General features: G+C 54.9%; 1 protein-coding gene across 9 annotated transcripts in view; it reads left to right on the top strand.

Moving 5' to 3' along the window:
• The first annotated feature begins 70 nt into the window (after positions 1-70).
• The window catches only part of MYO9B (myosin IXB), an 86367-nt gene continuing 71048 nt past the window's right edge, over positions 71-15389 (top strand). For 5 of the 9 annotated variants that reach the window (XM_028126841.2, XM_028126837.2, XM_028126840.2 and 2 more), the window contains exon 1: positions 77-152. The gene's annotated coding sequence lies outside the window, so the exon portion shown is untranslated. Of the gene's footprint in view, positions 153-15389 lie in introns of all 9 variants that reach the window. The other 4 variants (XM_088029095.1, XM_088029100.1, XM_088029110.1 and 1 more) reach the window with 3 other exon arrangements.

The raw sequence follows: 15389 nt of genomic DNA, 5'->3' as shown, positions 1-15389 counted from the left end.
CCCTCCGGAACCCGGAAGCGGGAGCGCGCGGGGGAGCGGCGGGAGCGGCGGGCGCGGCGGGGCGGAGCGGCCCGACCAGTGGTGGGCGGTCGGGCGGGCGGCCGGGCGGGGACCCGGCCCGGGACCGGCGGCGCGCGGCGGCCGAGGCCCAGGTGAGTGGCGGCGGCCGCGGGTTGGGGGCTTGCTCTCGAAGCTCGCATTGGCGGGTTGCCTTGTACGCTACGGAGCTGAGGGTTAATGTTGGGAGGCGCTAAGGCTGGGGTCGAGGGAGCGGGAACGAGCTTGGGGGTCGTGAAGGGGTTGCTGGAGACGAGAGTGGGAGCGGGACGGTTAAGGAGAAAGTTGATGGAATGGGCCTGGTAAGGGGGTTTGCGGATGCAGAGGGAGCAGGTCTTGTGGCTTTGAGCGGCTTCTCTGAAGAGGACGTGGCTTTAGTGGTAGTTGGGGGTCGCAGGAAACGGGGCTGGGAGGGGGAAAGGCAAGGAGGCGGGGTTGAGAGGCCCAGGCGGGGGACATGGGGCAAGGCCGGTGGGGGGACAGCCGGGGTGCGATTGGGGGAAGAGTTACAGGACGGCCTGGGGGCATCTGCCCTCGATTGAAGGGTTAGAGGAATGGCTCCTGGGGGAGAGAGGCGCCTGAGATTCTGTGGGTGTTCAGATTCTGGAGGTCCGAACCCACTGGTGTGGTGGCCGGCGGAATGGGGAAGGGGGCAATGGGAGAGGGGGAGAAAACTCATGGCGAGAACTGAGAGCCAGTTCAGGGGGGTGCTGAGGGGGAGAGGAAAGGACAAGGGTACAGACGTTGGGGTGCAACACATGGGATTTTAGGGCCCCCTTCCTCTCGATTCATCTGTTTCCTGACTTCACCCCCAGCTGCTGGGTAACCCCCCCCCCCCCCCCCCCCCCCCCCGCCGGCGAGTCCCAGTGCCCTCTGGGCTGGTATTCTGGTATTCCAGACCTGAAAAACCACGCCACTCTCCTCCTAAGACAGGGCTGGCTGGAGCCAGGGGTCCCAGGGACCAAGGAAGGAGCCTCCAGACCTCGCTGGGGCCTGGAACTGGGTTTGAGAGGGGAGGGAGTGGGTGTGCACACACCCGCGTGTGCTAGGCTGTCACCACCTCCTCAGAGTTGCATCCTTGGACTTAAATGGGTAAAACGACATACAGGAAATCTGTCCCCCGGCGGCTGTGAGCTCAGCCGGGGAGAGGCAGGGCAGCCCGCAGCCACGGGGCAGGCAGTTGGCGTGCTCTCCCTTCTTTCCCCAGTGCCCCGGTGTCCCGGTGCTCCATAGGCCAGGGGTCTTTAAGGGAAAGCCACTCCTGCACCTCTTTGTCTGAGGTGGGAGCTGGTGGGGACATCGTGTCTTGCCGTTGGAGGGTCCCAGCTCCTACCTTCCTGAGGTTTATTCTGGTCTTGGAGTCTCCAGACTCTTATGGCATCCAGGAGCAGTGGGAGGCCTCTTGGGCAGCTGAGCTGGGGGGTCGTTTCATCGTCTGATGGGCCCGGCTCTGTCAAGGACCTTGCACTGGGTAGTTTTAATCCACATTAATTTCTCCTCTTTCCTAACTGTGGGGATCCTTGTCCAGGATCTGCCAGAAGGGCTGGGGGGGCGGGGGCTGGGTTTATAGCTAGTTCAGGAGATGAATCTGGATAAATTATAAAGAGGGACACAGAGAGACAACTTCTTTCTTTACTTCCAGAATGTTCTGGCCCTTATGGAAGGTGGCTTTTGGCCTTGCTTGCCCCAGGGCACGTGATCAGAGCCCAAAGTCATGCCTCCTACGGACATTGAGTGTGGGCTTGCCCTGGCTAGGACACCCCCCAATGAACAAGACTGGAATCTTCTGGTTGCATGGCCCTGGTGCTTGTCTCCCAGTAGCAGGAGTGAGGCCAGGCAGGCTCTCGTGTTGGAGGTCCCGACCTCCCTCAAGTCTCTTTGTCTCTTCACCTACAAAATGAATGGGTTGGCTTCAGTCAGCATTTCTCAACTTTAGAACCCAATCTTGAAAATCTTAGCGTCTCCGCACACAGCCTCCTCGTATTTTATACAGTGAATCCCCACTGCAGTGATCCCGCTTGTGTTCAGCTTTTCATTGTATAGTTTGTATCTAAAAACAACCTTTTTTACAGTTCCTTTATCTTCCGCATGGAAAATTCCACAAATTCCATGTTTGCTTTTGCACGTTCTATCTGTTCCCAAAGCTTCAGCTGCACCTTTCTGGTCAGAAATCCCTGAGTGAGACTCTCCCTCAGTTCCAGGCCTCTGGCTCAGAGGACAGGGTAGAGACTCGGGAATGTCCCCTTTCTGTTTGCCTGTATGCTCTATTTTCTGTCCCCAACAGAGGCTTGTTAATTTACCACTTCCCTTTCCTCATCTCCCCAAAGTTGTGTCTTACATGGGCTTGGGAGTTCAATTCAGCAAGGGCTGATCCTTCCAGTGCTGGGGGCTGGGCCCCGGTGACAGAGATGAGCCTTCCTGCCTGGGAGGAGGGGATATTCTAGTGCTCTCCCTCCCACAGGAATAATGAAATGCAGAGTGGGTGGTCAGTGCAGCAACAGACGTGGTGGGATAGAATCAGGGATGACCAGTGCAAGCTTCAGGGCTTGGGGGATTCTGGCAGGCATCCTTGGAAGAGGTGGCAAGGTCCAAGCCAGGCCTCGAAGGATACAGAGGTGTTAAATCAAGCCAGAAAGAGGGAATTGCATGAGCAGATCCCTGCCCTGCCCTGCCCTTTATTGACCATCCTTTGTGATAGACCCTTTTATACCCATCTCTTTTATTCTGCCAACTGGCGGCAAGCAGTCCTGGTTCTTTTCTCAGTATGGAAACTGAGGCTCAGGCAGGCGGCAATGCCAGAGATGGCTCCCTGGGCTTTCCAGAAACACAAAGGATTATTAGTAACCTCAAATTGGCAAAGACCAAATTGCTGGAGCACAGTTTCTCAACCACAGCACCATTGACATTGGGGCTGGGTTTTTTTTTGCTGTGGGGGCCGTCCCACAGGATATCAAGCAACATCCCTGGTCTCCACCGGCTGGACAGCCAAGAGCATACACCCCCTGCGTCGTGACCACGAAAAATGTCTCCAGATGTGGCTGTGTCTCTCAGGGCCCAAGAACCCTCGCTCTGTAGTGAAATCTGGTTATAGCCCGAGGCCTCCCTCTGCCTCAGTGGGTCTTTGGTGTTTGGTCAGCTCCCAGACAACTGCTGCCAAGGGCAGGCGTGGGGGCAAAGCGGCCGGCAACCAAATTCTGCCATCTGGTCAGTTCTTAATCTAGAGTCCTGATTTAAAAAAAAAAAAAAAAAAAAAGAGGCAGCACTGGGAAAGGACTGAGGGGGGAATTAGGCAGCACGCCCCCAGAATGGGCAGCAGAGGAGGAACAAGAGGTGAGCCAGGGCCATCTTCGCTCACGGGGACAGCAGATGCCATTGTCTTTCTCTTTGTCTTACAACTGACCTGGATTTCTGCAGGAACCGTCCCTCGGCTCAGAACACATTGTTGCTTTTCTTCCGAGATTAGAGGTATTAGATTCTCTTCTCGAGAGCTACTTTGGGGGTGGCCTCAGATCACTGTGGCTCCTAAAGCCACATTATCTTCTCCCGTTCGCCCTCGTGGCTCCAGACGCTGGCCGCTCCTTGTGCACAGACCGTCTAACTTTTGCTCATCACACGCCTCCCCTGCTTGTTCCCCAACCAAGACATTGCGCTGCTGTAACTCCGTGGGAGGAAACAGCACGTTCTGGGGCCGCCCGACCCCTTCTGGACATTGCCCTCCCCCACCAGTCCCCATCCACCAGCCCTTTGTGTGCCCAGCATCCCCAACCAACTGTGCCAGGCAGCCCCTGCTCGGCAGCCCCTGCTCAGCCTCCCCGCAGAGCAAGACAGGCCCTTCTCTCTGCCCTCATCCGGAACGGACAGAGTCGCAGAACAAAGGGCTCTGTCTGAGCATCACCGGGTCCCCGACGGGCCCTGTCACTTCACCTCTTTTCACTTTGGCCCAGCAAAGGCTTCGGAGATTAGGCATGTCTCAGAAACACAGCTGATGAGCTTGGGTTCTACTCATTTCCTCGTCGAGACTTTCTGAGCCCATGCCCGATGATAAATAAAGTAGTGATTCAAAGGTTCAGCCTGCGGTTTAGTCGGAGCAGTGAATAAGCTGTCCGGTCTGACTCACTCATTTATAACCCAGCTCTGCCCTGCTCCACGGGGTTGTATGTGTAAGAGGGGACCCAGCCACGGGCATTGCATTACTGTCACTGCTGAATGGAGGAGTCTCCCAGGGCCACTGGGACAAAGAAGCACAGACCCCGCAGCTTAAGCATCAGGGATTTATTGTCTCGTGGACCTGGAGGCCAGAAGTCCAAGATCAAGGTGTTGGCAGGGCTGGTTTCTTCTGAGGGGAGCATCTGTTCCAAGGCCTCTCTCCTTGGCGTGTAGTCGGCCGTCTTCCAGATCGTCCTCCTTCTGTGCGTGTCCGTGTCCGAATCTCCTCATCAGGACACTAGTCCTGTTGGATCAGGCCCACTCTCATAACTTCATTTTAACTGAATCACCTCTTTAAAGATCCTCTCTCCAAATACAGTCACATTCTGGGCTGCTGGTGGGTAGGACTTCAACGTAATGAATGGGGGAGTAGGGGTGAGGTGAGACCCGCTCCAGCCCCTAACGCTGGGTAAGGGACAAATTTCGTTTTTATTTAGTGAAGAAGTTTTGGATAAATAGTTGCACCAGTAGAGTTCATTTTGTTTAGTCTTACTCATTTAAATAAACATCTTAAGGGCGGTGGGCAAGTTGGCCACATCAGCTTTGGAAGCGTCCCGTTAGGAATCTTCCAGATCTCGCACATGTCCTTATGCTTGGGATGACGATAGAGAGGCAAGGACCCAGCTCAGCGGGGAGTGGATCTCGTGTGACTTTACAAGGGGTGTATTTAGAGCCAGGCCTGGGAGACTGTGCGTGTCTGCCTGGGGGCTGGCTAAGGTTTATAATTAGGCATACGGAGGTCTCTGTCCTCAGCGTTGCCATGGTCACGGGAGGGGGATCTAAAAGGGACTCTGTTAATGAACCAAAATGACTTCGGGACCAGCTGCTGCCATAGGTGATTGGACAAAAAAAGTTTCTGGAAGATCTGAAAATCATCCAGCGAAAAGTGTTAATGAGGCAGGTGCAGAGTGGGCTTTCAGGGATACCGAGAGAACAGAATGGCCCTCGCCTCTTCATCCGGCGTGCAGATATCAGGAGTCGGGCCCACTGAGAGGCGCCCAGCACCAAGGCGAGCTTGTGACCCAGACAGGGCTTGTTAGGGGAGGAAGAGGGTCACATGAGAGCTCGCCCGATGAGCCCCGGCCAAGGTCATCTCCCTCGGAGGCTGGTGCCTCTGCATCCTCACAAGTGAAGTCAGAGCAGTGCATCTTTGACAGGCTCGCTGGGGCTTTGCCCTGAATCTACCCACTCGTCTCTCTGGGCATCTCCATCCCGTCCTAGGATGGGTGGACCAGAGGGAGCCGAGGGGCAGTACTTGAGATGTAGCTTCTCAGGTCTCTGGCATGCCCCCCAGGGCTTTCATTTCCTGGCAAGCAGGGTCTCTGGCCACTGCTTGTGAAGATCACCAGTGTCCTCGGCTGTCACATGAAGATGCTGTTTATGAGACACGAGATACAAAGAAAGTGCCACAGCCAAGCCCAGCCCACAGACCCTCAAAGAGCCAGTCTCCCCTCAGCGGTCCCATAGGAGTCTGGCAGCTGGCTTAGCAAGGAGCGGAGATGAAGATGGAGAAGCTGAGGGTGGGCTGCCGGGTAGAGAAAAGAGCCCGAAAGGTGTCTCTAGGTCTCGGCAGCTGGGGCAGTCCTGCCGCCAGGCCAACCCACTCTCTCACGCCCTCATTCTAAATATCGTGCAGTCAGGCGACCTTGGGCTTGGAATCTTGCTGATGTCTCCTGTGCCCGGGAGGCCCTGGGACACCCTCAAAGTGTGTGAACATTGCTTTCCTTGTTTATTTAAATCACAGTTGCTTAGCCTGGGCATTGGTGATGCCTGGGGCTGGGGCATCATCTGTGGTGGGGATTGTCCTATGTGTTGCAGTGTGTGGAACGGGCATCCCCAGTCTCCACTCACTAGATTCCAGTAGCGGTCCAACCGCCCCAACTCGTAAAAGGCGAAAATGTCTTGGGATATCATTAAGGGTCCCCTTAGAGAAAAGTCACCCCAAATTGACTGGCTTAGGGGTTCCATGGGACCTAAGAGACTGTGTGTTCTATAATTTTGTTACTTAATTGAGGTCCTAAGATGCCGCACACACGTAAATGCACCGAGTAGGGAGGGAGAGAGGTTGTAACTCACGGATGCTGGGAGGGATCACCCTGGGTTGTACCATTTAACTCATCAGGACTTTTATTCTGATGTGTACATGAGCTGGGGACCTAAATCTTCCCCCCCCCCCAAATAATTAACACAGTATTTCTCAATCTCAGCACTGCTGAAATCTAGGGCCGGATCATTCTCTGTGGTGGGGACTGTTCTCTGGGATAGGATACTGAGCAACGTCCCTGGTTTCTACCCGCTCTCCCACCCCCACCCCAGTATAGCTCCCCTTCCCCTAGTCGGAACAATCAAACTGTCTCTTGTCATTGCCAGATGTCCCCTGGGGCCACAGTCGGCCTGGGAGAGAAAGCAAGCCGGTATGAAAGAATGCTAAGCTCTAGGGCAAGAAGAGTGGGCTGAGAACCGTGTGTCAAGCCTGTGGCTGGCCCACAGGGACACTTTTACCCCCTGCCCCTGTGATGATGGATAGCTGGGAGGGGAACCAGTCAGTGGCCATCACCAAAGGTGTTGGCAAAGCAGGACCCTGGGCTGTGGGCTGCCTGGGAGATCTCACTGGGTCCAAAAGTGGAACCAGACCATTATGGCAGAAACCAGGCCAGAGGGTAGACTTCCTGGCCAGGAGGGGACCTGGCCCAGGTCAAGGCCATGAGGCCCAGGGTCACAGGTGAAGGAGAGAAGGCGACTCTGGGGGCCCGAAGACCCCACACTGTGGCCACAAGTGTTGGGGGGACAGAGTGGGGCCGGTGACACAGGCTGTTCCGCGGGAACGGGAAGTGAGGAGAGGCTTGAGGGTCTTGTGGGCGGGACAGAGTGGTAAAGAAAGGGTCCGGGGTCTCTTTCTGAGAGGGGAATATTCTGAAGTGGGTGTGGTGGCGACAGCCCGCATTTCTGAACACAGCGCAGGCTGCCACCCCATGCCCTGCGAACGTGTGAGCCGTGTGCTATGTGGATTCTACCTCAGTAAGTCGTACTAAAAGGAAGGAAGAGTCTTATCAGACCAAGATGCTATTTTGAAGTTAAAACCGGGGGGCCGTTGGGCGGGGCGAGGCAAAGGGGATGTTGTGGAAGAAACCAGAACCAAGGGGGGCCCCCGGTGGGAGGCGACGTGGATTTTGAGGTGATAACAGCTCATCTGCAGAGAGCTCAGGAGCGGCCAGGTGAGCAGTTGCTTTGTTCCAGGTTCCGGGCGTGAGGTAGCCAGTGAGGCAGGACTTGCTCCCCAGGCGAGGTGTCCTGGGGACTTGTCCTCCGGGTTGGGGGGGGTTCCCGTGGACCTGAGTGGCTGACCCATGCTGGGCACTTCGGCCGAGGAGTGGGCCCTCTCTGTCCCTTGCGACCAGGCTGGCACAGAAGCCTTGGAGCCCTGCCTGAGGTCCGTGAGGATCCCTTTAAAAGCAAAGTGGGGGCTCTGTGGGCCCCTTTCCGTTGTTTTTCGTGAGCCAAGGTCTCAAGCACAGCTTTTGTGTGTTGTCACTGTAGCTGCCCACAGGAGGTTCTCACGGTGGCTTTCCACCTGGGCAGGTGGAAATGACAACAGGTGGATTGTGTGATTTGGAGAGGGGTCCCCAAAGGGGTCTCTTCCGCCCAACTAGACCCCCTTCCCTGGGAGACTTCTGAGTCTCCATTTAGGGAGCCCACTGGTCACTGGGAAAGGACCTGAAGTGTGGACCCACAAGGCCTTGCAAGTCTGCCTTCCTCCTGTAACCAGAGCCATCCTGTGCCCCACTGGCCTGACCACCATCAATCTTCTCCCTCACTGTCCCAGACCCCTGCTGGAGCCGTGGACCAACAGCCCCCCATAGTCCACCTGCCTCACACAACCTGGTTGACCCCTTCCAGATGTCACTCTTGTCCTGGTTCTCACTGCCTCCAACCAGCCAGGCTCCCCATCAGAGTCGCCTGGAAATTGAAACTCTGTCCCACGTTCACAAGGCCCAGCAGGATCTGACCTTCTTGACCTCGGCCCCTCCCCCTCCAGCCTCGGCCCTGCTGGCCACACTGGTCCCCTTGTTCTGAGGCCAGCTCCAGCTGCCCCTGCCCTTGGCGCTCGCCGCCCTCGCCGCCCTCGCCTCGGCCGCCCTCCCCAAGAGCTCAGTCCGTCTGCCCCTTCTCGCTGCACCGGCCTCAGCAACTGTCCTCTCTGAGCACTTCCCTGCCTCCTGGTTCGTCCAGAACGCCCACCCTGCCCTGGTCAGTTTCTGTCTCCATGGCGGCGCTGCTGACATCCGGGGGCCGGGGCATTTTCCTTGGTGGCGGCCATCCTGTACGCTGTAGGGTGTAGAGCAGCATCCCTGGCCTCCTTCCTCCAGTGGTGCCTCCCCACTCCCCCAGCAGTGACGACCAAAACGTCTCCAGCCTCTAGCCGGAGGCAGGTGTCCCCTGGGGCAGCACAGACTTGCCCTCCTGTGGTAACCACTGGTCGAATACTACCCCAGATTTTTCCTTTACCCCAGTGCTCTCTCCATTGGAAATACCCCCTCTGCTCATGAGTTGGTTTGTCGTCAAGTTCCCTAAAGGCCAGGCCCCTTTGGCCTCCTTAACTTCCACATATCCACAATCCCCAGGCCAAGCGGGGCGGGCGCTACAGAAACATTTTGTTGACCAGAGAGACATTGAAAGAAGACAGCCTGTTCTGTTTCAGAGGGGGCCAGGGAGGTAGTCAAAGACCCCAGGGAGAAAGATCAGCCTCTCTGCCTTGGAGGGCAGCTGACTGAATGGAACGTGCCCCCCCTACCCCCCCACCCACCCCCACCCCCGCCCTGTGCATGCCTGAGGGAGGGGCTATCTCCAGGGCCCAGACCAGTTGGGCCAGACGGGAAGGTTTGGAGGGGAGGATTTAGGGAGGAAAGGGACAGTCATGCAAGGGTGTTTGGGATGGGCTTCTCGGGGATACACAAATAAAGCAGAAGAAAGGCAGTGGTCCTTCTTGATGAGGGCCTTGCTCAGAGCATCTGGTATCTTCTGCTCTGGGCACTTGGATTCGTGACCTGGGGCTGCCATAAACGGGCACCACAAACCCAGTGGCTTAAACAATAGATTCTTAAACAAGTGATTCTCTCGAAGTTCTGGAGACCAGAAGTCCAGAATTGAGGCGTCAGTGGGGACCTGCTCCCTCCAAAGGATCCAGAGGTTGGGGGGGGTCCTTCCTTGCCTCTTCCAGCTTCTGGGGGCTCCAGGCGTTCCTCGGCTTGTGGCCACATCACTCCAATGTAGATCTTCATTGCCCTCCAGCTCTGAGCTGCCACACATGAGAAATAGGCTGAGTTTGTGGCTGTTCCTCAGCGTTACGATCGTTTCACGTGATCGTTTCTTCTTAAAAAGTCTCCCCTGGCTGAAGGGAGTATGCATTGGAAAGTAGAAACACGCAGAATTTTAAGTGGTGCTTCCTACATGATTCTGCTATAATGCTGGCCTCCTTTTAGCTTGAGAATGATTTCATCTGATAAACATGTGGCTTCAAATTATGGCCTTATATAAATGAAGCAGCTACACTACACTTTCTGGAGGCCCCCGTCCGCCTTATTTTCCAGTGAATTCCGAATTATTCGCCAGGCCGATAGGCAGAACCTTGCATTTTTGAGCACCAGCCCAGCCAGGCCTCGAGAACGGCTCATTCACGTTTGCCCCCTCACCCCCAGGGCCTGATTTTTGGTTGTGTCGTTCCCTCCCCCCAACCCCCACTGGCTTTGCCTGCCCCTCCCTTCTCCAAGAACAAATAAGACAAAGGCCCTGAATTTTCAAAGGGCCAAAAGTATACAAGTGTGATGTTTGCAGAAGCCTTTTACTTTCCCAGGGTTTAGGTTTTTCAGCAGGAATTTCTCTGACTGTGGTAAAACGCACCAAACCGAAGAATTAGCGTTAGTAACATCGAGTGGACTCACCCGTGTTGTGCAACCCCCGCCTTGATCTAGTTGTGGAACGGCTCCCTCTCCCCAAGGGGAAACGCCGTCATCCCGTGAGCAGGCACTCCCCCCCCCCCACCCCCCAGCCCCCGGCAACTACTAATCTGCTTTCTACCTCTATGCATTTGCCTGTTCTGGATGTTTTACATAAATGGAGTCTTACACTATGCGGCCTTCTGCGTTTGGCTTCTCTCACTCAGCACGGTGTTCTCAAGGTCCACCCACGGCCAAGCTCGTGTCAGGGCTTCGTTCCTTTTTATGGCTGAGTAATATTCCACTGTATGGATAGACCCCATTTGATTTAGCCACTCATCCTCGGATGGGGCGTTTTGTTTCCGCCTCTTGGCTCTTTCCCTGGGCAGCTTTATAGTCTGCCAGCTTGGTCTCCATTTGGCAACGAGGACACAGTTCACCCATGCAGGTCCGGGTAGACAGGTCCCGTCGGTCTGGAGATGGGTTTTGCATCCCCTTCATACACTAGGAGTGCTTCGGTGAGCGTCAGTTGGAGTGTGGAACGGCATTATGGTTCAGAGTAAGGATGAGGACCTTCTGCCCTCAGCACAGCTGCAGCCTGCAGTCGCCACTCGGCTGAGCTGTCCCCGCCCACCCCCATCCAGGGACCTGCTGCCCCCAGTTCCTCAGCCCCAGACCTACTTCCTTTCATTCTGGGCACAGTCTGGGGATTCTTGGGACACAGGTTTCACATCCACTTGTGACCAGGACCTTGAAGCCACAGCGTGACTAACTTCCAGGTCTTGGGCTCTGTTAAGACTCAGTGAGGAAGGCGGTGCTCGGAAGCCAGAGAAAACAGCCTAGCCCCTCCAAGAGAGAGGTCATTCTTTAAGAATGTCCCCTGAAGCTGTGATAATCAAAACAGCATGGCACCACACAGGCATCAACAACCCAGAAACAGACCCACTTGTGTAAGATAACTTCATATACTGTATTTAACAAACTGAGGAGACTCCCCGATCAGGGGAGAGGATTCCTTTTTTTTTTTTTTTAAGATTTTATTTATTTATTTGAGAGAGAGAGAATGAGAGAGAGCGAGAGCACGAGAGGGGGGAGGGTCGGAGGGAGAAGCAGACTCCCCGCTGAGCAGGGAGCCTGATGTGGGACTCGATCCCGGGACTCCAGGATCATGACCTGAGCCGAAGGCAGTCGCTTAACCAACTGAGCCACCCAGGCGCCCAGGGGAGAGGATTCTTTAATGAAAGAGATCACCTGGATCCCCATTTCACCTCCCACACCATACTGGGTTGACTCATGTCTCCCCCAAATTCATGTCCACCTGGAACCTCAGATTGTGACCTTGATGGGAAAAAAGGTCTTTGCGGATATGATAAGTGACAGGTCTCAAGATGAACTCATCCTGAATCCAGTAACTGGTGTCTCTATAAGAAGAGAAGACACAGGGGCACCTGGGTGGCTCAGTCGGTTAAGCGTCTTCCCTGGGCTCAGGTCATGATCCCAGGGTCCTGGGATTGAGGGTCCTGGGATCGAGTCCCGCATCGGGCTCCCTGTTCAGTGGGGAGTCTGCTTTTCCCTCACCCTCGACCCCTCCCCCTGCTTGTGTGCTCTCTCACTTTCTCTCTTTTAAATAAATAAATAAATTCTTAAAAAAAAAAAGACATAGAAACAAAAGACACCATGTGACGATGGATGAAGAGGTCAGAGGGATGCATTTATAAGCCAAGGAGCACCGAGGGTTGCCAGCGGCTGCCAGAAGCTGGGGGAAGCATGGGACAGATTCTCCCTCAGAGCCTCCAGAAGGAGCCAGCCCTGCCTGCCAGCACCTTGATTTTGGACTCATCCAGAAATGTGAGACAAGAAATTTCTGTTGTTTTAAGTCACCTAGTTTGTAGTACTTTATTACAGCGGCCCTAGGAAACTCCTCCACCACCAAAATAATTTCCAGACGGATAAGAGTGTACATGTAAAGAATAAATCCGGGGAAGGAGAGGGTTGTCAACCAAAAATATTAGTTCTGTGTTAATCAGACTTGGGAGAGGAATGGGCAGTAGACATGAAAGAAATCACCCACAGATCTGACTGCCTGGAAAATCCAGTATTTGTATCCAGAAATACTGTAAGTAAAAGCAAATCGCCCTTGACCCTGACAAACCATTAATACCCTTCCTATACAAAGAGCTGTTCCAAAACAATAGGCAGGAAAAAATGAGCAAAGTACACGAACAACTTTTTTTTTAATTAATTTATTTATTTATTAGAGAGCGAGAGAGAGAAACAGCATGAGAGGGGAGAGGGTCAGAGGGAGAAATAGGCTCCCTGCTGAGCTGGGAGCCTGATGTGGGACTCGATCCCAGGACTCCCTGATGGGCCTGGAGAAGCCTACAAGGTCTGGTCTTTGAGCCTGGGCCTGGTTGGGTAGGGAGGACCTGGAGCGTTTCCAGTGAGTCAGTGTAGAGACCAAGAGGCAGCCATGCTGAATCGGGCCCGATGGCCAGGGGCTCTGAGGGCTGGCCATGGGGTGCCTTGGAGGGGCTCTGTGCCGGGACACGCACATCTAGACCAGTGTTCCCTGGGGTTCCCCTGCAGCAGCCCAGAGAATGGAGGCAGGAGGTTCTACCTAGGGGCCCTCCTGATTGGTGAGAAGAGAGGGCAGCTCTGGGGACACGGTGACAGCAGTCAGGATGTGGGCAGGGAGGATGTGGGAGGGGGAGAAGGGAACAAGCCTTCTGGGTGTTTGGGGCTGGGAGAGGTGGCCTGTGGTGGGCTGGAGATGGAGCGTGGCCCCTGGGGACATGCAGCAGAGTGGATAGGTATCAGGGGGCAGAGTCGGGGGTGGGGAGTCCCTGCACCGGAGCAGATCCAGGTGCATCCCCAGGGCTGCAGAGCAAGTGAGCAGAACCAGGAGAGGCTGGTAGCCGGCAGATGTGACTGGTAGGAGCATGGTGGCATCTTTGGGGAGAGGCGCAGTGGTTTTTAGCGGGGGGGGGATGTTGGATTGAGGAACAGGTGGGAGTGGGAAGGGCTGGCTCCAAGTCATGTGGAAGGGAGGAGGAAACCAGGCTTTACCCTGGGTGGGAAAAGGGTTTATTAGCATCTTTGGTTTTAAGGCATGTGAACTGTTTCAAGGGGAGGATCGTCCGTCCTTCAGGTGAACTGTTCAGAAAGCGGGGGGGGGGGGGGGGAAGGAGAGCGTGGGCTCCCTGGGGAGAAGGGCTCCTATAGGGGACCCCAGATGCTCTCTGTCTCGCCCACCCCTACTCTTTGCCTATCCCCCTCCTCACAGCCTTGGTAGTCAGCAGCCACCCTGAGCAAGTCTTATCTCCTTCCTCCTGGCCAGGGGGTGGGGCATGCATCAGCTGGTCCTGTGACTGCCCGCATCGCCCCCAGTCTCTGAGCACGGGGTTGTCTTCTGCTCCCAACGCCAAGGGGCCCAGAGCTGCAGACATCCCCTGTGGGGCTCCGAGGGGATCTGATGATTGACTGACCCTGGAGGACAGGGTGGCACAGAATCTAGCTGGCCATGTTGAGTTTGACCAGGCCCCCGCCAGGGCAAGTGAGGGAGGTCTCTGGAGCAGGAACAAGATCACATTGGTGGGCTCTGATGGCTTCTCACTCAGGTCAGTCAGTGTCTGCTGGGAGGAGAAAGCAGGCATATCTGTGCGACCCTTCCACCACCTGCATTCCTGCTCTTGGACATGAGACAGCCCAGAACCCTGAGTCTGTGAGCCGGATCTCGCCTCCAGAAGTTGTGGTGCACATCAGCCATGTCTCCACAAGTGCAAGTCACAGAAGGGGCCAGTTCTGCCTGAAGCCCTGGCTCTGTGCACGTGTGTGTGCGCGCGTGCGCGTTTTCACATTAAAGTGCTGTGCATGCACGCATGTCCCGGTGTGTGCATGCATGCACGTGCATCCCTGTTTGTGTCTGTGCTTTGGTGTGTGTGCGCACGAGTGTGGGTGTATTCATGTAGAAGGGCGTACACGTCCACGTGTGTCCATGTCTGCACGTGTCATGTGTTCATGAGCATGTGCGTGCCTTCCGAGTGGCCATGGTGAAGGTGCATATCTACAGTTCGGGCCCCTTGCGTTTCTCACCTGGCTTGGAAGCAGCACAAACTGTCCACCTTCCCCAGCTGTGCGGTGCTGCCCGCGAGGGTTCCGTGATCAGTTCTAGTTACGTCAGGGGACAGCCAGGCGGACTCTGAACACCTGGGGTTCCCAGCTCGCTCTGCTGCGGCATCCAAGGAACTCATTGACGGGGCTCAGCGGTTGGACATTTTGAAAAGAGAGCAAGAAGTTTTAAAAGAGGCTCACCTGGGGGACTGGGTTCTTTCATAATCCACGTAACTTTTATTTTTTATTTTTTTAAAGATTTTAATTTTTTATTTGTCAGAGAAAGAGATAGTACAAGCAGGGGGAGCGGCAGGGAGAGGGAGAAGCAGACTTCCCGCGGAGCAGGGAGCCCGATGCGGGGCTCCATCCCAGGACCCTGGGATCATGACCTGAGCCGAAGGCAGACGCTTAACCGACTGAACCACCCAGGCGCCCCTATCCACCTAATTTTTAAAAAGAGCTTTATTAACTGTAATTGATACACTTAAACTGCACTTCTTTAAAGTGTGTGATTTAGTGAGTCGTGACACATGTGAACACTCGTGAACCCACCACCACAACCAATGCCGTAAAGACAGTCATCACCTGACAAGTCTCCCTGGGCTCCTTTGTCATCCCAGCCTGCCCCTCCCTCAAGCAGCCACTGATCTACTTTCTTTCTCTATACTCTGCATTTTCTAGAATTCTACACACATGGAATCATACAGAACAGTGTATACTCTTTTTAAAACTTTATTGAGGTTGAGGCCGCCTGGCTGGCTCATTCAAAAAAACATATGACTCTTGATCTCGGGATCATGGGTTGGAATCCCATGTTGGACGTAGAGATTACTTAAAAATAAATCAACTTGAAAAAAAACTTTAGTGAGGTGAAAGTCACACAGCATAGAATCCACCATTTTAAAGTGTTGGTGTTGTGCAGCCTCCATCTCTATCTAGCTGCAGAACAATTTTATCCCCTACAAGGAACCCCTGTCTCCATTAGCAGTCACTTCCTACTCCCTCCATCTCCCTCCCCCAGCCCCTGGCAGCCACCAATCTGCTTTCTGTCTCTATGGATTTGCCTGTTCTGGACGTTTCATT

This window comes from Eumetopias jubatus, unplaced genomic scaffold (genome assembly GCF_037043125.1).
Source record: "Eumetopias jubatus isolate StellerSeaLion01/CBP00866 unplaced genomic scaffold, mEumJub1_p1.0 scaffold_1, whole genome shotgun sequence".
In the NCBI taxonomy this organism is placed as follows: Eukaryota; Metazoa; Chordata; class Mammalia; order Carnivora; family Otariidae; genus Eumetopias; species Eumetopias jubatus.
The sequence above is the reverse complement of the archived record's forward strand: the minus strand, read 5'-3'. Positions and strand labels throughout refer to the sequence as shown.